The sequence below is a fragment of the Myotis daubentonii genome, chromosome 14 (assembly GCF_963259705.1).
Source record: "Myotis daubentonii chromosome 14, mMyoDau2.1, whole genome shotgun sequence".
In the NCBI taxonomy this organism is placed as follows: domain Eukaryota; kingdom Metazoa; phylum Chordata; class Mammalia; order Chiroptera; family Vespertilionidae; genus Myotis; species Myotis daubentonii.
Genome location: NC_081853.1, coordinates 12628616 through 12649001, shown reverse-complemented (window position 1 = coordinate 12649001; position 20386 = coordinate 12628616). Strand labels below are relative to the sequence as shown.

Sequence of the window (20386 nt, the reverse complement as noted above, 5' to 3'; positions counted from 1 at the left end):
ACAAAGAAACAGGTCACAAATGGCAGAAATGGAGGAAAGCAAATGACTGGATATAGAGTTCAAGGCCACATTTATAAGGTTTTTCAAGAATTTTATGGAAACCGCTGATAAATTTAATGAATCCCTTAATAAGTATAGTGAGACCATGGAGGACATGAAAAAGGACCAACTAGAAATTAAGCATACACTGACTGAAATAAAGAACAATTTGCAGAGATCCAACAGCAGACAAGAGGATCCCAAGAATCAAGTCAAAGATTTGAAATACAAAGAAACAAAAAATACCCAACCGAAAAAGAAAAAAGAAAAGAGATTCCAAAAATATGAAGATAGTGTAAGGAACCTCTGGGACAACTTCAAGCGTACCAACATCAGAATTATAGGGGTACCAGAAGGAGAGAGAGGGCAATATATTGAAAACCTTTTTGAAGAAATAATGACAGAAAACTTCCCCTACCTGGTGAAAGAAATGGACTTACAAGTCCAGGAAGCGCAGAGAACCCCAAACAAAAGGAATCCAAAGAGGACCACACCAAGACACATCATAATTAAAATGCCAAGAGCAAAAGATAAAGAGAGAATCTTAAAAGCAGCAAGAGAAAGACAGTCAGTTACCTACAAGGGAGTACCCATACGACTGTCAGCTGATTTCTCAACAGAAACCATGCAGGCCAGAAGAGAGTGGCAAGAAATATTCAAAGTGATGAATAGCAAGAACCTGCAACCAAGATTACTTTATCCAGCAAAGCTATCATTCAGAATAGAAGGTCAGATAAAGAGCTTCATGGATAAGAAAAAGCTAAAGGAGTTCATCACCACCAAACCAGCATTATATGAAATGCTGAAAGGTATTCTTTAAGAAGAGGAAGAAGAAAAAGGAACTCTTACCATTTGCCACAGCATGGATGGAACTGGAGAGCGGATAAATACCACATGATCTCACTCATTTGTGGAATATAATGAACAACATAAACTGATGAACAAGGACTGATCCAGAGACGGAGAGGCATTGATTGGACTGTTGGGCCTTGGAGGGAAGGTAGGGGAGGGTAGGGGTAAGGGGGAAAGATCAACCAAAGGACTTATATGCAAGCATATAGGCCTAACCAATGGACACGGACAACGGGGGGGTGAGGGCATGAGGGGGGGGGTAGAGGGTAACGTGGGGACAAGGACACATATGTAATATCTTAATCAATAAAAAATATATTTTAAAAAAAAAGATGGAAAACTGGCACTCCTGAAAACAACTTTCTCCCAAACCAGAGTCCGGAGTGATGGGAAACTCAGGTCATTATAGAGCAGGGGTCCTCAAACTACAGCCCGCGGGCCACATGCAAATACAAATATTGTATTTGTTCCCGTTATGTTTTTTGACTTCAAAATAAGATATGTGCAGTGTGCATAGGAATTTGTTCATAGTTTTTTTTATAAACTATAGCCCGGCCCTCCAACGGTCTGAGGGACAGTGAACTGGCCCCCTGTTTAAAAAGTTTGAGGACCCCCGTTATAGAGCCTGTGACGGAGAAAATCGGAAGAACCTATTTCCGCTCATTTTTAAAACACTAATCACCATGCATGACATCCAAATCCCACCCGCAATAGGTGTTTTCCCTGGCCCGTGAGAGCATGCAGTGAAGGCTAACGGGTTTCAGCTCTCTTGCCAGCCTTGGTTGCCAACTTCTGCCTGCAACACAGTGGAGATGCATTCTGAAGCAGATTCTGGGCCTAGTGGAAGATCACAGCAGGATTAATCAGCGATGATTGCCAGTGTGGCAAACCCACGCTAATGGATCTGGTCCTCTCCCAGGATGTTTGCTGGGCACATGGAGGACTACGATTCAGAACCCCCTTTGCAGGCGACAGGGCCACCTGGCCAGTTCTGGCCCACAGGCTGTGATCAGTGGTACTGTGTGCCCGCTTAACAGCCCAGGTGCACGAATCCATGCTGTCTCCCAACGGTGGCGAAGCGTGAAGCCTCAGATACAGGTGCCACACGACAGCAGAGGGTTAAATGCTTAATCACCCTCCATCCCGTCCCCCTTGGAGGACAGCAGCCCTGGAGAGTCACCTGGAACACTGTGGGCTTTCCAAGGACAAGAAATCAATCCCCGTTGGTTAAGCCAGAAAGACTTTTGTATTGTTTACTACACTGTAACCCAGCCTAATGTGACCTTGGCATTTCTTAGAGAATGGCAAATGAATAATCAGGAACGCTGGCTGACCTCACGTTTGAAACACCCACCAACACCATGGTGACCTTCCACCTAGCATGATGGAAATTCTCATATGCTCACGTCGCTTCCATTCCATTTTGATTAATACCGACTATGACTAGAACTGCGGCTCTCCCCGTCTCCCCCCCCCCTTATCCTGTCCTTAAGTTCGGCATGTTCAGAGCACACTTGACAAATCATAATTATCAGTACAGCAAGTAGCCCTATGAAAAGTAGAAGCTGCCGTCACCGTGCCTCTTTGCAGAGCCTGTGAACTCCAGCACAGTCGCAGCCGCTGGGGCCAGCCTCTGTGTTGGCAGATGAACCACAGCTGCCGCCAGGCCCATGGGGAGCATCCCTTCCCTCTTTAGCAGATCTGTGTCGGCGGGTTCCAGCAACAAGGGGTCTGGAGCAATGGGACAAATGACAGCACCACAGGAACAAACGTGTATGCTCTCACAGTGCTTACTAGATGCCAGGAATTGTCGCAGAAGCTTTACACGTACCCACGTGTTTAAACCTTCCAACAGCCTTGGAAGATCTATGCTGTTCTTACTGCCAACTTACAGATGAGACCTCTAGTGTGGGAGTTACATGCTCACCAAAAGCAGTGACGGTTTATCATCATAAACTAGAAGAGAGGTTCCAGGTGAAACAGGAGAGGCGGTCAAATCCGAGAGAAACAGAATAATGTGTAGTGTAAGTGTGTGCCACCTATCACATGGGCATCCTTACACTAAAAAAGTCTTCACTGTTTATCTGAAATTGGAATTTAACTGGGCCTCTATATCGTTATGTGTAAAATGTGGCAAGTCTAAATTAGAAGCTCGATTTGAAATTTTCATCAATACTCAATATTCTAAACTTTATTAAATAATCAAAGAAAGTTAAAGAAGATGCAGGGCAGGGGCGTCTCTGAATCTAGTCTACTATGAAATAAAAGGCGAAAATAAAACTCAGGCCTGGCTGGCGTAGTTCAGTGGTTGAGCATCGACGCATGAACCAGGAGGTCACGGTTCTATTCCCAGTCAGGGCCCAGGCCCAGGTTGTGGGCTTTATCCCTAGTGGGAGACGTGCAGGAGGAGCCAATCAATGATTCTCTCTCATCACTGATGTTTCTATCTCTGTCTCCCTCTTCCTTCCTCTCTGAAATCAATAAAAATATATGTTTAAAAAGATTCAGTACAAAACCCTACATTTTCTTTCCTCGCACACAGCCTGTGGCATTTGAGCAGGATCCAGATGTTGACATATCCATCTACCAGTTGTCACATTTTATATCTAAATTGGTGAAAATCCTACTTGTGAGTCTCTAAGGTGTTTGCTTTGTTCAAATTTGAGGGAGAGATTTGCAAGAAAACATAGAGCATTCTGTATCATTATTATTATTACTTTACAATGTGAAGTCTGTTAAAACAGCAACGTGGATATTTTAGCTCAGGCAGAGATAAAAGGGCATAATAAACAGGGACCGCTGTTCTCACAATGTGTTCCCGAAAAATCCAAGTCAGTCCTAGTCTGCAAAGTGAATAAAGCACCATGCTTAGCATGGCAGGAGCAGGTGCTGAGCTTAAAACCTACTGGGGACAAATGATGAAATAGGAATACGGTCAGACTAACAAAATTTTCAAATCTAAGAAACCTTTGAATAAAGTGCTTCCAGAGACTCTTACTAGCATCATTTTAAACCCTTGGTCTCTCTTACACGTTCTGTTTTCAGTAGGGCCATGAGTTATTGCCAAACAGCTAATAGCTCCTCTCAGTCCATGCACAGTGTGTCTCCAGCCACCATCCATCAAGAGCTTCAGAACAATGTATGTATCTTCCTGCTTGTTGTGAATATTAATAAATTAAGATCTTTAAACTGTCTAGAAACAAGAAAAAACTGTCAAGAGCTTGGGTGCAGATGATGTATTTACATACATTAGAGAAGTATCATTAACAGTAATTAATGGTGCTTTTACATCTCAAAATGAACTGCAATTGCCTGCCGATTTGTTTTGGAGGTGTTTGCTATCATAAAATAAATCTCGTACTAAATGGGTACTTAGTAATTTTTAATAATTTTAAACTCTGATGTGCTATTTAATGCTTTGGCAATAACACACTGTTGTAGGAAGACAGTTTTAAGTTTAGAATTTTTACTGAACTTTATTAAAGTTAATGAGAATGCATTGCTTACATTCTACCTTAGTTCAGAATGCTTATGAAGATCATGAAGGCTAATGTAAAAAGTTATATTTTGGAAAAAGCAAATTCAATTAATGACTCTACAACTAAAACATAATTCCACTACTTTCAAAAGGAATCGTGCCTGGTCAGTGTGGTTCAGTGGTTAAGCATCAACCCATGAACCAGGAGGTCATCAACCCCTGATTCTCTTCTTGATTTAGTCTGATTTTGATTAGAATTGGAGTACTTGGCAACTATAGTGAAGAATATTTACATCAACTGAACTTCCAAAGAAGTGAAAATTAAAGAACACCCCCACCCCTTCCAAGTCAATACATTCAGCAATATTTCACAGGTGACTTAAATCTCATTTTCCTTGAGGAAAAATAAGAACAAAATATAAAATATATTTGCTTTGAGGGTATTAAAACCATGTGGAATAGAAATTGGAGCTAAAATAACCCCGGTTAAGCAGCCTTTTCATGAAAAACTAGAAATTGTAAAAACAGATTTGGGCTCAGCCAGGGTGGCTCAATGTTGAGCATCGACCTATAAACCAGGAGGTCATGGTTCAACTCCTAGTCAGGGCACATGTCGCGGTTGGATCCCCAGTGTGGGACGTGCAGGAGGCAGGATTGATGGTTCTCTCTCATCATTGATGTTTCTATCTCTGTTTCCCTCTCCCTTCCTCTCTGAAATCAATAAAAAAAAGTAAAACAACAACAATAAAAACAAAACAGATTTGGGGAATCCTGGAATGAGTGGCTATCATTTGCAAGCCTCTTAAATGTGTTTAGTCTGAGAGGTTTCCTAGCACCTTCTTTGAATCCACTTTTACTTCCACTAAGAACAACTGTTCAACCCTTTGTAGAAGGTCTTCATAACCATTCCTCATAACAGTAAAGGTGCAAAATTAAACTGAGTTCATTGGTACTGTCCCCAGTATGGTAAGAGAGTTAATAGGGCAATAATTCTAGATATAAAAGAAAACACAAATGTTACATGATTTTCTGAATTTAAGGAAATATGTAGGTGGAATACAAAACATACTTGGCATGTTTAAAAATATCCTTGGTGCTTGTCAGCTCCCTAAGAGTACAGGCACATTGTTTGTGTTAACATAATGACAAGAAAATCACGGGGAATTGACCAAGCGAGTGTTTTCCTTCATCCTAACCACAATCACAGGACCTACATGCTGGATTTCTGTTTTGATTTGGCAAAAACCTAACACATGAATCTCGGGAAGGCAAAGACAGACAATTTTATTTGTTCTTAAAGAATTCCAAATCAAGAAACCAGGCTTCCTTTTTCACATGAATATTTCCTTCTACCCCACACAACAACGATGAGAGCATAAAGGGAAATTATTGATGTACCTGAGTAACTACATGGAGACATGCTGACTTCAATACGCCTCTCACCTCAGAGATAAGGAGCCAATGGAGCACTCCTGTCTCCAATAAAGTATCCACTCAAACATTTAACAAGATCTACAGAGAAGTCATATGTAAAATAAAATCAGTGAATTCACCAGCCACACAGCCTTGTGTCATTTGGCCTTTGATTTCTGGTATTTGGTACACCCTAATTCCAAAAGACAAGATTCATAGCATGCATCCAACACCTCATCTGCTTAAAGCAAGACAGTGAGATAATATTCATACAAGAAGCCCTACACACCTCAAATCCATTTCTACTGATACAGGGGGGATATGAGGCTGGGAAGGATTGAACGCCACGCTTGAATTTTTGCCAGTGAGGAACACCTCCTCTAGCATGTGTTATTTGACACTGATATTTACTTTGAGTACAATTTTATAATGACATCTGCTATAAGTATCATGGATTCATGCATCCTTAAAGTCTTGCAGGTTATAAAATAGCAGGGACAAATGTTTTTTTGAGCCACATTGCACCATTGTTTTGTTCCCTTGGGGTAAGAGGTACTTTTTCAAGTATGATCTATTTCTGGGGTCAGCTGCAGCTGGTCATGGTCCTGGACAAAAATTGTGACCGAGAGTCCCCTGCTACGGTGATTCTTGGAGCTCATATGCTGGATGTGGCCAGACTCTTAAGGCAGTCATGGCTAACCCAAGTGGATAAGGTGGGACATTGCTGTGTTTAGGACACACAGGTTCAGCACACACAGGTGGTACACCATGGCGATGATCATAATGAATGCTGACAAGAGCTACCAACAGGTACTGAGAGTGCTAGTGCTCTGGGGGGCACACTATGCACTGTGTCCCCACAACACCACTGTGAGCTCAAAACTATTAGCAACACTACTTCACAGAGGAAAAAATAAAGGCACAGTAGCTACCTTATCTAAGGACATCGGGAGCTGAACTCAAATCCATCTGTGTCTTGAACTCATGTTGCTCTTACCACAGTGCCAGCTGTGTCAGGAGTCAGACATGAGTCAGCCCAGCTCCATCTCTGAATAATCTTGAATAAATTACTTAATCTCAGAAACCCCCCGTTTCTTCATTTTTAATCTATAGATTATAGCACTACCTACTTTATAGGCATCTGAAAATTTATTTGAAAGGTGTTAACAGGCAAATGAGATTACCGGATTCCTTCTGTGCAGTGTTCCCGTTGCTGGGCTTTAGTTTCTGTTCACAACACATTTTACAACTGTGTTAGAAGACAGTGACTCGTGTGAGCTGTCATGGACAAGCAGACATTATGCTGCTCTGTGTCTAACCCAACAATCTATCAAACTAGAATCAGGGTTGGGCAAACTTTTTGACTCGAGGGCCACAATGGGTTCTTAAACTGGACCGGAGGGCCGGAACAAAAGCATGGATGGAGTGTTTGTGTGAACTAATATAAATTCAAAGTAAACATCATTACATAAAAGGGTACGGTCTTTTTTTTTTTAGTTTTATTCATTTCAAACGGGCCTGATCTGGCCCGCGGGCCGTAGTTTGCCCACGGCTGAACTAGATAGATAGATAGATAGATAGATAGATAGATAGATAGATAGATGGATGATAGAATCAAATGATCACCTTTGGACTAATTTTATCATCTTACTAGATCCCTCACTAATTAATGAGCTGAATAAGATCATATATGATGTTTATTTTATATTTTCACAATAGCCATGAATTTGCCTCTCTGCAAATTGTTTTCTTTTTAATAACAGATCATTTTTTTTTAAAATATATTTTATTGATTTTTTTACAGAGAGGAAGGGAGAGAGATAGAGAGTTAGAAACATCGATGAGAGAGAAACATCGATCAGCTGCCTCCTGCACATCTCCTACTGGGGATGTGCCCGCAACCCAGGTACATGCCCTTGACCGGAATCGAACCTGGGACCTTTCAGTCCACAGGCCAACGCTCTATCCACTGAGCCAAACCGGTTTCGGCAATAACAGATCATTTTGAGAACTGAGATGATGCCTATAAAATATTCCATATAGGGTCTCCCACATATAAGTCAATAAATGTCATCCATTATATCATTGCTATGGCCATGTCAATAATTGTTATCATCACTATAATACCATTTAACATGTTTAATGTTAGGAATTGTTTCTGTTTATTAATATTCAAACATTAACAGGGAAGAATTAATCACTAGTTCTAACAATAGTAACCAAATTTCATGCAGTTGCCCAGACCTAAGGGTACTTTAAAATCTGGCCTTGAGGATGGTTCTCAAGCAAATCACACAGTCAGCACACAGACGGTCAGCCAAGGGCTCTGCTTTCTATGTACAGAAGACTGTGCACCAGCCAGCTTGCCATCACCTCTGCTAAACAGGATTCCAGGGATAACTGACAATTGTTTCCCCCTTAAGTGATTGCTTTGTAGTTTCATTATGTTCTGTCAAGGAAGTGCTAGTAATTAATTACCAATAAACTGAACACCAACTTAGCTTGCAGTGGGAGGTATGGGACCCTTTATCTTGCGGGTGGGGAAGGAGGCAGGGAGAGTATAAGTTGTTATAGGGATGAATGGGGAATGACTGAGTTTCTAGGAGGACGAGACATCTCCATTCCCACAGTTGAGGCTCCTGGTGTATCTATATATATAAAAGCCTAAGTGACCATTATGGTGGAAAGACTGGAATGACCGGTCGCTATTATGCGCACTGAGCAGGCAGGCAGGCGAGAGGTTAGAGGTGAATAGATAGGCAGGTGAGTGGTTAGGGGCAAGCAGGCAGGCAGGCAGGTGAGTGGTTAGGGGCGAGTGGTCCTTGATTGTGAGAGGGATGTCCGACTGCAGGGATTGGGCCTAAACCAACAGTCAGACATCCCCTGAGAAGTTCTGGATTGCAGGAGGGTGCAGGTCGGGCTGAGGGACCACCCCTCCACCCAAACCCCGAGCCTCTAGTCCTACCTAATAATAGACAAACATGGTAATTGACCATACCTTCGCTATGCCTCCCATTGGCTAATCAGTACAGTATGCAAATTAACCACCAACAAAGATGGCGGCTAATTTGCAAACTGAAGGCAGGGCGGGACAGCGCCATCCCGCCTACCCTGCGGCTATCCAGGACTGCTATCTGCGACCCTGGCCAGTGGGGCAGGACAGTGCTATCCTGCCTGCCCTGCTGCCATCCGGGCCTGCTATGTGCGACCTGGGGCAGCGGGCGTCTGTGTGCGACCCGACCCAGGGCGGCATGGTGGGGCAGCAGCGATCCGTCGGCCTGCTCGGGTGTCCCCTGTGCAACCTGACCCGGGGCGGCGTCCCAACCCCCAGATAGGCCCTGCCATGTGCGCGACCCGGGGAGGCGGGACAAGCACCGAGGGATTGGGCCTACCATCTGCCACCCGGGGAGCGGGCCTAAGCCAGCAGGTGGTTATCTCCTGAGGGGTCCCAGACTGTGAGAGGGAACAAGTGGGGCTGAGGGACACCCCCCACATCCCCTCCCCCGCCAGTGCACACATTTTTGTGTACCGGGCCTCTAGTTTTTTAAATAAAAAGGAAGGAAAAAAACCCAATGATCCAAAACGTATGCTCTATTTTTTAAAGAAGACACTTTGAATATTAAAAAAAGAAATACAGAATAATTAAGACCGCTGTAAGATAATGACAAAACCAATTTTAAAAAGATTCAAAGTACATGGCAGGTGAGTAGTCAGGTGGTATGCCAGAGGGCGTTTGCATTTCTGCTGGAACACTTCCTTAACTCTGACTTTTTGGATATAATTTATAAAGTCTAAATTGAGGGTTTCGCGAAAATGCAGCCTAAGGCCCAAGCGTTGAGCCCTCTCTGCTCACCCCTCAGACCCTGAGATCTAATTTTTCACTAATCACCTGATATCCTGTGCCTCAGTGGCTAGTCTTTCCTGCCTATTTTTTTTTTCACTGTAGAGCCCTTGGGGGCTCCTTCTATGATACCATGAAACATCTCCACTGTTTTCTAACTTCTTCCATCAGCTCCTGTTGCCCTCACAGCCACTGGTCTCTTGGCTTCCCAGATGCCTGCCTCACATTACTTACCAAACATTTTTGAGTGCTCTTAATCACACAAGCTTTCAGTAGATTTCACATTCAAGTGTCTTAGCTCATCATGAAACTGCAACGCCTTGAAGATGAGGGCACGTCTTCAGAGGATAATTAACAACATGGAGCCGCCACGGCTCTGGAATCCGGTCATGTGGCCCCGAGGCAGAGCAGACAGGCCAGAAAGAACCACTTTATCTGCTCCCTCGGCACCCCCCACCACAGGGAATGGAGATCCAGGCTTCTTATTTTTTCAAAGGTATTTTGTGAATTTCTGGTTTCAGTAGAACCTGAAACCTATAATTTAAATGCTCTGGACTCCCTCGTATGCCCAAACATCTATGGACATCTAAGTCCCTCTTCTAGTGGTTTTCAAAAGAGGACCCTGGAGTGTTCTTCAAGATCAAAAGAAAGTGGATTCTCTCTTAAAGAGACTGGTAGGTGCTTATGGTGTGAGAGTTTAGTTCACTGGGGCAAGAAACAGGATAAGAATAGGTAGAGGTCAAGGCCAGCCAAAGATCAAGTGACAAAGGCCAAAAGAACCAACGGTGCAGGCCAATCAGTAATATACTCAAGCACTGTGCCAGGGGAGGTCCTGACAGAATAACAGACCAAAATGCCTGAGGGTCAAGGGCAGGGGCAGGAGGTAGACACTCTAGGCCTCTCCTGTCAACCCCTGAGGGAGGCAACATCTCTGGGAAATATAGAGGACATGGGAGCCTCCAGGTCAACCCAACTTGGCCTTATATGGGCACAACACCCAGGGAAAAGCACCCCAGGCATCCTGGCAAAACACAGGCTGATTAGAAGAGAGAATGAAAGCAAAGGGCTCATTATTTAACTTTTAATTAGGAATTAATTTCAAACTCATCCACAAGTCCAAGAAGTAGAATGGTACAAAGAGCATCTGTGTACACCCTCAAATTCATCTACTGTTAAAATTTTTCCCATCTACTTATCATTTGCATTCTCTCCTCCATATACATGCTATTTCCTGCCATTTTAAAAATAAGTTGCATTCACTGTATTTCTTAAAAATAAAGATATACCCTCTTCTGCCACAGTATAGTAAATCAAATTCAGGAAATGTAACATTGCTATAATATTTTATCTAATCTATCATCTTCTGTGTTGCAATTTTGTCAGTTAACTCAATGCCCTGAATATTAGGTCCATGGTATGTATTCCTGGCCCACACACCATGTTGGCTATGTTGTGTCTTCTCGGGTCAGCACATCACGAGGCATACAACGTCCATGTGCCCCTCGCTGGTGATTTCAGTTTTGATCACTGGTCAAGACAGCCAGGTTTCTCTACCGTGTAGTCACTATTTCTTTCTAAGCAGAAGGCTGCTTGATATTCGGATCGCCACGTATTTGGCAGGGAAAGGATTCAGTTCATTATGTTTTAGTTACTGACAGAGTATGCACATTTCAAAAGCCTACAAAATGTTTTGTTTGTGTTACATAATGACACGTGTGTTTAGGATGCACAGAATTGTTCACTGTCCGCGCATCCACCGCTCTGGACTGTAGCTTGCACTGTGCAGAAGCTGTGTTCTGCGAGCCGTGTTTGCATGTGGTCCTCCAGGGCCTCTCAGTAAAATTTCACATGATCTCACTCATTTGTGGAATATAATGAACAACATAAACTGATGAATTAAAATAAACCCAGAGACAGAGAAGCATCCAACAGACTGTCGAGCCTCAAAGTTTGCATATAAGAATATCCAAAGGACACAGATGGGGGGTAGGTTCATGTGCTTGGATCGGGGGGAGCAGCTGGGAAGAGGTCAATGGGGGGAAAAGGAGACATATGTAATATTTTCAACAATAAAGACTTTAAATTAAAAAAAAAAAGTTCAGTAACCAACAAACATGCCCTTTCTTTAATGTGGTTGGGTGGATTTTCACATTCCAAAGAGCATCTCAGAATTCAAGCTGAGAGAAATTTGAAATCAATGGGTCAAACACATATGCTTTTACAGTTGAGAAAATTAAGGCCTAGGAAGGAAAAATTGACTTGCTCAAGGTCACATAACACAACAGATCTTTACGAACTGTTATAAAATCGATTTAAAGGGCCATGGCTGGCATGTTTTAAATCACAATATAATTAAAAACAAACAAAGAAACTCTGAGTATTTAGCATACAACATAGGTAAATATTGTTTGGATAAAACTTTTGTTTTAATTACACATGTTTATCATTGTGCATGTTCCCCTCTATTGGGAAATTATGTAAAATGTATTTCTTACTGAAGGCAATAGTTAAAAGCCTTTTAAAAACTCCATGAGAACCTAGGTCTCCCAAGTGAAAACCCAGTAGTCATTCTACTAGAAAAGTGCCTCTTCTTTCGTGTGAAAACAAATGAAGGTTGAAACACAGTTTCTAATTCACTAGCCATAGACGGGATCTCAGATTCCATACTCTGGCCAGGCTTGTGGGGGACATCGAAGCTGCTGGTGGCAGCCCGTGGACCTCAGAGCAGCATGATGAAAACACTATGTCCCAATAAGGACCTAATCTATTGCTACATGAAGTTAGCAAAATTCACTAACAGTTGGAATATGCACAACAAATCTTGGAAATGTTTAAATTATTATTATTATTTATATGTTTTTATTTATTTCAAAGAGAGGAAGGGAGAGGGATAGAAACATCAATGCTGAGAGAGAAACACTGATTGGCCACCTCCTGCACGCCCCTTACCGGGGATCAAGCCCACAACCCAGGCATGTGCCCTAACCGGGAAGGAACTCACAACCTTTTGGTGTATGGACAGTGGCCATCCAACCAACTAAACCACATGGCCAGGATGGAAATGTTTAAATTATTAAAAGATAAGCAAATGAAAAGAACTTTCCATGGAGAAATCAGCTCAAGTCATAGCAGAGACAATGTGTTAACTATGATAGTCCAAAGAACATTGGGATTTCCTGGTATTCGTAATATGCCACATAGGAGACCCAATGCATCAATAATCCTGCACGTTGGGACACATTACAGAGGAGCAAACAGATTCAAACATCTTATTTTGCCCAAGGTCATATTGATGGAGCGTGGAGGGATACAGATTAGATTCAGCCAATTCCTACAGTCATACTTCCATCAGACTCACTGACTCACACAGTTTATTCGCACACACATATACACATGCTTCAGACACCATTAATACAAATACATACACAGATATGTACATTAGTGCCTTCCTTGACACTGACTTACAAACAGTCTACAATGTCAGGAGTTAGGAATCGGTGAGAGGAAACCAATGTGTCAAAAGCAAACTCCCTAGAATCATGTGCCTCCTGCAGTGGCTCGAGTGACATTTCCATTCTCTGAATTAAAGCGATCTCTTAAAAAATAGTTGAATTAGATCAGGGAGGCTGAGCTAGAAGGCTGGTGGGAAAGAGTGTGAGCTACAAACAAGAACCCATCATCTATAACTTAGATTCCATGTGGTATATTTAGTTCAAACCCTGGCACTTTATACAAATAGGTTGTCACGTAAAATGCAAACAACTCTCTTTTGACAAAGTAATACTGCCATGGGGCTGGGCTGATGGCTTTATATACCACAAAGCTCTTTAAATGACAAATGAAAGCAGAGTCTTGAAATTATGGTGATGTGGAATTACTGCATAAATCCTTCCTGGTTCTCGGAGGGGGTGGGCAAAAGAAGAGCTTTTTGCAATTAATCAGAAAGAAAATCTTGGAGGAGGAGGTTAGAACTTTCCAATCTTGACTCTATAAAATGGATTTTGAAGTTATTGGTACAAAATTTAGTTATGGCTCCAAAAGTTCTTCAAATGAGATGTACAATGTAATTATTTTTTAAACATTTTTTATTGATTTCAGAGAGGAAGGGAGAGGGATAGAAACATCAATGATGAGAGAGAATCGCCAATCGGCCGTCCCCTGCACGCCCCACACTGGGGATCCAGCCTGCTACCTGGGCATGTGCCCTGACTGGGAATCAACCACGACCTCCTGGTTCATAGGTCAACATTCAACCACTGAGTCACACTGGCTGGGCTGCACAAGGTTATTTAAAGATCTTGCTGAAGTGCTGCTGTTGACCCAAGATATGCTCAGTGTCAGTGCAGTAACTACATCGCTAAGATTTTTGGATGCTGACAATGAAACCTTTCAGTGTGTTTGATAACGCAGCATTCTGTGTGCACACACTACCTTCCCAAGCCGCCTACCTCCATAGACGCTAGATAGAAGCCAGATAGTTTAAAAGGCTCTGCCTTCACTCAGCTTTATTCAGCTCGAGTAAACATTCCCAGTCCATCCCATATAAAACCTCGCCGCACAAATGCTGCTGTCCTGCTCTGGTCTCTTAATAAGGGTTTTACCAAGAGGCCTCTTGGGCAACTATTTTTGATAGATGATTAATAAGAGATATAGGATTTCCTTTTTAAAAATCATACTTTGACTGTAAGAGGGCAATTTCATTATTCACAAATCAAAGGGAGCTAAGGATTTCAGTTGTATCCGAAGCCTTATCTGACTTCAGTCTGACAGGCAACTCTAGGCTGTAAGTGATGAAATAAAAGACTAAGGTCGCCCAAGCCTGGAAAAAATAAAACTCAAAGCCCAGAAACTTCAAATAAAATAAGAAAAAGTCACACATTTTGCAACCTCAAAAAAGAAATGGAGTGGAGAAGTATGATCTGGTGGAAACAGATCTCAAATGGTTTCTTTTGTTGTTTGTGTTTTTCAGAACTAGATGCAATTTCACAATTTCCTCCAACAGAGAAGAAAGGTTTGAGAGTAATGTGACTGATTTTAATTTTAAAAACCTTTTAAATAGAGACATAACATCTGTACAGGTGGCCCAAAAGCTTTAACATGCATTCTGTTGAGAGGTGAGGGACTCTCCCAGAGTGCAGAGCGATCAGTGAGTATTTTCACCAATAGAACGCAGCAGATTTTATCATTTCCAGGTCTTGACAAACTGGTGTTTCCACTAACTACCCCGAAACACTGCTCTTGCCCTGGCCAAGTAGCTCAGTTGGTTAGAGCCTTGTCCGGATACACCAAGGTTGCAGGTTCGATCTCCCCTGCCCCGGTCAAGGCACTTAGAAGAAGCAACCAACGAATGCATAAATAAGTGGGACAACAAATCCATGTTTCCCTCTCTCTCAAAAATAAATACATTTTTAAAATTTAAAAACCACTAGCTCTTAAAGACAGGAATTATTCTGAGGTGAGAAATCTGACCATGTTGAGGCCAACATGCTGCAAGGAAGCCCCAGACAACCATGTAGAGACGGAAAGGCTGCACAAACAACTTCCAGCCATTGAGTCATCCCAGCCAGGGCTCCAGACATTACTGAACTGAGATAAGCAGTCATCCCCGCCATGAGTGCCCCATATAAATTCCTGACCCCCACACTGTGAGGTATAACAACAGTAATTGTTTTCAGTAGCTCATTGCACAGCAATAGGTGACCAGAAGGTACAGTAATCATCCGTGTACCATTCTGCATTTTTGCATATGTGCACACATATGAAACTACAACCCAGACTGTGATACATAGTCTGGAAGATTCCTACCAGCCTGTTCCAGACACTATTCTCAATAAACTTCCCACCCCAACACACACACGTAACCACAATTCTAACTTCTATCATCAAACTCTCTAGGTTAGTCAGTTCTTAAATTTTACAACCCTGCACATCATACAGTATGTCCTCTTTAGTATCCAGCTTCCTTGTTCAGCTGCCTGTGAACTCACCTATCTTGCGGCACAGGGAGGTAGATGGTATGTTTTCAATGCTGTGAAATAGCCCATTTTATAAGTCTACTGCATTTATCCACTCAGTGGTTCATAGATATTTGGGTTGCTTCTAATTTGGGGCTTTGTAATAAAGCTTTATGAACATTCTTGCGTGGTTTCCTGGTAGACAAATGCACTCATTTCTCTGGGGTATAAACCCAGGAGTAGGCTCATAGGCCACAGGGCAGGGGATTGGCTGAAGCATTAGTGCACATTCTGGCTGCTTATGGAACTACTCACCAGATCATGCCATACATAGATTTTTCTCTCCCTATACCTAGGAAATACTGAGAAATAATCATGCTCCACATTGAATTAAGCTATTTATGACTTGTCCTTCCATATTTGACCTTTTCTGACTAACTGCGCAATAGCATTGTTCTCAACAATGTCTACTGTCAGGACAATGACAATGTTCTTGGAAAAATCCTATCAGGCAAAGTCAACCTCCAAAATAGCATTGTAATAAATATGCAGAAATGTCACTTTTTGCATTAGCCCAAAGGTTTTGTATAGCTTAAGGATATGTGCAGTAAGCTAACGATAAAAATAGCAACTTGACAGTGGGGATGTATGTGCGTGTCAAAATAATATTGCTCTTTCTGGGAGTGTGGCAGAAAAAATGACACTACAGACACCAGCATGATTTTTATAGATCTGCCTCTTTGCCAGATGTCACCTTTTATAAACTGCTTTATAAAAACATGACAGTGTAAGTGCAATAGTGTGTTTATTGCTTGATAAACTTTAGTAATAAACTTAGGATTGGTTGAAAATTAAAGCCTTAGAGCCTATTCATTAAGCATTTAGGACAAGTGCATAAGCCAAAAATGCAAACTACGAAATGCACAATGCATGCAGATCCAGCTACGGGCAGCAAGCACTACTTCTCAGTTAGTATGCCTATGGAGATGTCTACCAGCTTCCTTGTCACTGAGCTAAATGCATTCTAGACACATCTAAAGGATGCTGTCTGCCTTGCTACAAATTTGAGTGAGACACAGAACCTCACTCCAAACAGATTCACCTTTTTAAAGGTGTTCTACAACTTAGCAAGGCATATCTTACACACAGCAAAGTACTTCTGACAACTGTTTTTCCGAAAAGACTTGGAAAGATTTTAAGGAATTTCTTAAAACAATTTCATAGCACACACTCAACTATCTTCATTATTAATGGACTATAGATAGCAATGTCTCTTCACGTATCTATAACCCAAGGGTTTTTGAATTATTTGTAATTCTTGCTAAAAATAGAGACTCTGGAGTCTACTCTTAATTGATTGAAACAAAATCTCTGAGTCAAGGGGGCCCAAGAACTAATATTTTATTAACTACCTCCAAATCATTCTTACAATAAAATGTATAAACAACAGCTGTACAGAAATCTAATCATAATAAAATTTGGCAGCATGTCCTAGCAGCATGTCAATATTATGTGAATAAGATATATTCTTAGATGCTCAGATTCAATTTGTTACTCAACTTTATATTTAAAAAACGTAAGTAGCTTTTATCAATTTAGAATCCCTTTTTTCCTTACAGGTATGTATGAAGACCCATAAAACAAAGTCTAGTTAAGGACCTTTGAAAATCAATCCCCATAACAAATGCACATGGAACTAAACTTCCCTGAGGATTCTATTATCCCAGCACTGGCATTTGTAATCTTTGTAACTAATAAACGTGAACAGCATCAACAAAACGAAACAATCCCTTTATCTAATGGCCTGTTAAAATGCCTCTGTTGCTTCTTATATTTTTTCTATTGCTTACTATTCTAAGTGAATTTCATAGAAATCGCAATAGTTAACTACAACAAAGCTACCAGCATGCCGTTTGTATGAGGGGAAAGCTCATAAAAATGTTGCTCATGCAAATATTACGAAATGATATTATTTTTCTATTAACAAATCGCTGCGCAGGTATGACAACGAATACTGAAGAGAAAGCGCCCAGGCTTCACAGGTGCTACAGACCCTGAGCCCTGGGAAGCCCCAGTCCTAGACTCCGTTTCAAGCATCTACGAAGCTCAACCCTTGAGACAATGCAGCAGAGGATTGTCTTGGACATGGGAGATGCTGACAATAACCCCCTCCCCCAGTCACAGTAAGGAGCAGAGTGCCTGCCTTTCTCCTTGAAAGTTAAAAGAAAGGACTGGCAACAACAAAGTCCAGCTCAATTTCAGATAGTTTCATTTTTCTTCTTTGAAAGTAATAGCACTGAATCAAGAGTAGAATAGAAATTGGAGGAAAATGTGGGAAAAGTTGCAGAAAAAATATGGGAGTAGCAGAGGGAAATGTTCCTTCACAGGAAAAATCCAATTATTTAAACACACACACACACACACACACACACACAAAATAAGGAATAAGGTCAAGCAAATTATATTTGAGTCCTTGTTCCTTTGGGCCTTGTCACAACACATATACCTCATCAGGAGAGTCAAAACCAGGGGTCCTCAAACTTTTTAAACAGGGGACCAGTTCACTGTCCCTCAGACCGTTGGAGGGCCGGACTATAGTTTAAAAAAAACTATGAACAAATTCCTATGCACACTGCACATATCTTATTTTGAAGTAAAAAAAAAACGGGAACAAATACAATATTTGTATTTGCATGTGGCCGGCGGGCCATAGTTTGAGGACCCCTGGTCAAAACCATAGTGACCGGCATCCTGACCATGTGATGTGGGGAGGGGAGCGTCAGATTCCCCGGCAGCTAACTGTAGTCCACTGTAGTCCAGCTAACTTCAGTGCTCATTGACTGATATTTTAAAAGCTTATTTTTGCGAAGTGAAATAAGTCAAACAGAGAAAGCTAAGGGCTATATGATTTAACTCATGTGTGGAATATAAAACTGAAACTTATGTACACAAACAGCAGTGTGGTGGTTGCCAGAGGGAGGGGAGTGGGAGAAGAAAGGGGTCCTATATGAGGTGGCAGGAGAAGATTTGGCTTTGAGTGGTGGGCACATGGTCCTATGCACAGATTTTCTAAATTAGTAATCCACACGTGTAACCTATATGCTCATGTTGACTAAGGTCATCCCAATATTTTTTTTAAAAAAAGCGTATTAACTTTCTATTGCTAAGTTAACAAGTTACTATGAATTTAGTGGCTTAAAGTAACGCAAACGTGTTCTCTCACAGTCTGGAGACCAGTCTGAGGTCAGTTTCACTGACTAGAGCCAAGGTGCAGCCAGGCTGGTTCCTCCTGGAAGCTCTAAGGGCAGAGTCTGTTGCCGTGTCTTTTTCAGCTTCTCCTGGCTGCCTGGATTCCTGTGTTTGTGGCCCTTCCACCGTCCTCCACGGGCATCATTCCAATCTCTGCCTCTGTTGTCACGTCTCCTTCTCCCTGACGCTGACGCTCCTGCCTCCCTCTTACAAAGACCCGCCCAGAGGATCCAGGATAATCCCCAAAACCAAGACCCTTAATTTAATCCCAGCTGCAAAGGCCCTTCTACCATGTAAGGCAACACTGACAGGGTCCAGGAATTAGGATGTGGACATACTGGGGACCATTATTTTGCGTTTTCTTTTGAAACGAATTCATTCATTTATTCACTCATTAATCCACCCACCCCCTTCACTTTTCAGGAGCTGGTCAAGGGGTCCCGGCCAGTGAGGCAGGGCAGACTGGTAGGCTGTGAACTGGTTTGCTAGAGAGGATATGCTGACAAATTCTGATCAATATGTAAAATTGATTTTTGCTCCAACTGAGCCTACATCCTGACAAGGTGATGTTTCTCAGGAAAAAAAAAAAATATTGAGCAGCGTAGGTGACAGAGGACTGTATAGATTGGGATAACCAGCGGCACATAAAAGGGCAGAGACAACGCTTAACATTCAAGTGGTGCTAGAGAAATGTGTCAGGTTTTCTGGAATGCGCAGAAGTTGTTCACAGGTTTTCCTTTGTTTACAGGAATTTGCCTTCTGAGCACATACAAGCCCACGGAAAGCTGCCCAACTCACATAGCAGCATGGGCACCGCGAGGCTGAGCAAAGGTGATAATTGTGGAAGCTTCCAGATGCTGTGGGAAACTGTTCCTGCCCAGTAGCGATTTCACCATAATGATGACTTGTTTTGGGTTGCTGAGTTTTGGTCTTTTCACATGAGAATGGGTGGACCCCTGGTTCTGGGGCCGGAGTTATCTTCCTATAATATCCTAGGGCGGATGAGTAGTTGCCTACTCAATATCCAGCCCACAGTATATCTGAGTTTTCCTAAATAGGATTCTATTAGGAAAAAACAGGGGAATGCACTACAAGGGTGCACCCTGGCATCTCTCCCAAAATATCAGTCTCTCAGGGCTCTTTGGGTACCTTAGTTTAAAGTGATCCATAGAGGTACCCCCCTCTGAACCCACTCTGCTCAGCTCGCCCCATGGGTCCCCAGTCCAGTCCATGGTCAAAGGCCCCCAGGTGGTCTATGGCCGCTGAGGCCATCGAGTACCAGAGGACAAGACCAGCAATCAGAACAGCGTCCTCAAGGTGCACTCCTGGTCCACAGATTCACCTTCTGGACTGGCCGGCAGGCAGGTGCCTCCCTCAGGGTCCAGCTCCTCACCTGGGGTCATGCAACAAAGGTTCCTGCTCCCCACCGCCCCGCTGGCCCACGTGCATGGGTTGCAAGAAGGCCAACTATTTACTGCTCACTGAGCAGGCGGCACTGTCAGCCTGGGCCTGGACTCTGAGGGCCCGGAGGGGGTTGTACCCCGGAACACCGCTGCCCAT

At 42.5% G+C, this 20386-nt stretch overlaps 1 protein-coding gene across 2 annotated transcripts in view; it reads right to left on the bottom strand.

Moving 5' to 3' along the window:
- Positions 1-20386, bottom strand: part of FHIT (fragile histidine triad diadenosine triphosphatase) — a 1351032-nt gene that overhangs the window by 529805 nt on the left and 800841 nt on the right. The gene's annotated exons all lie outside the window — the stretch shown is intronic.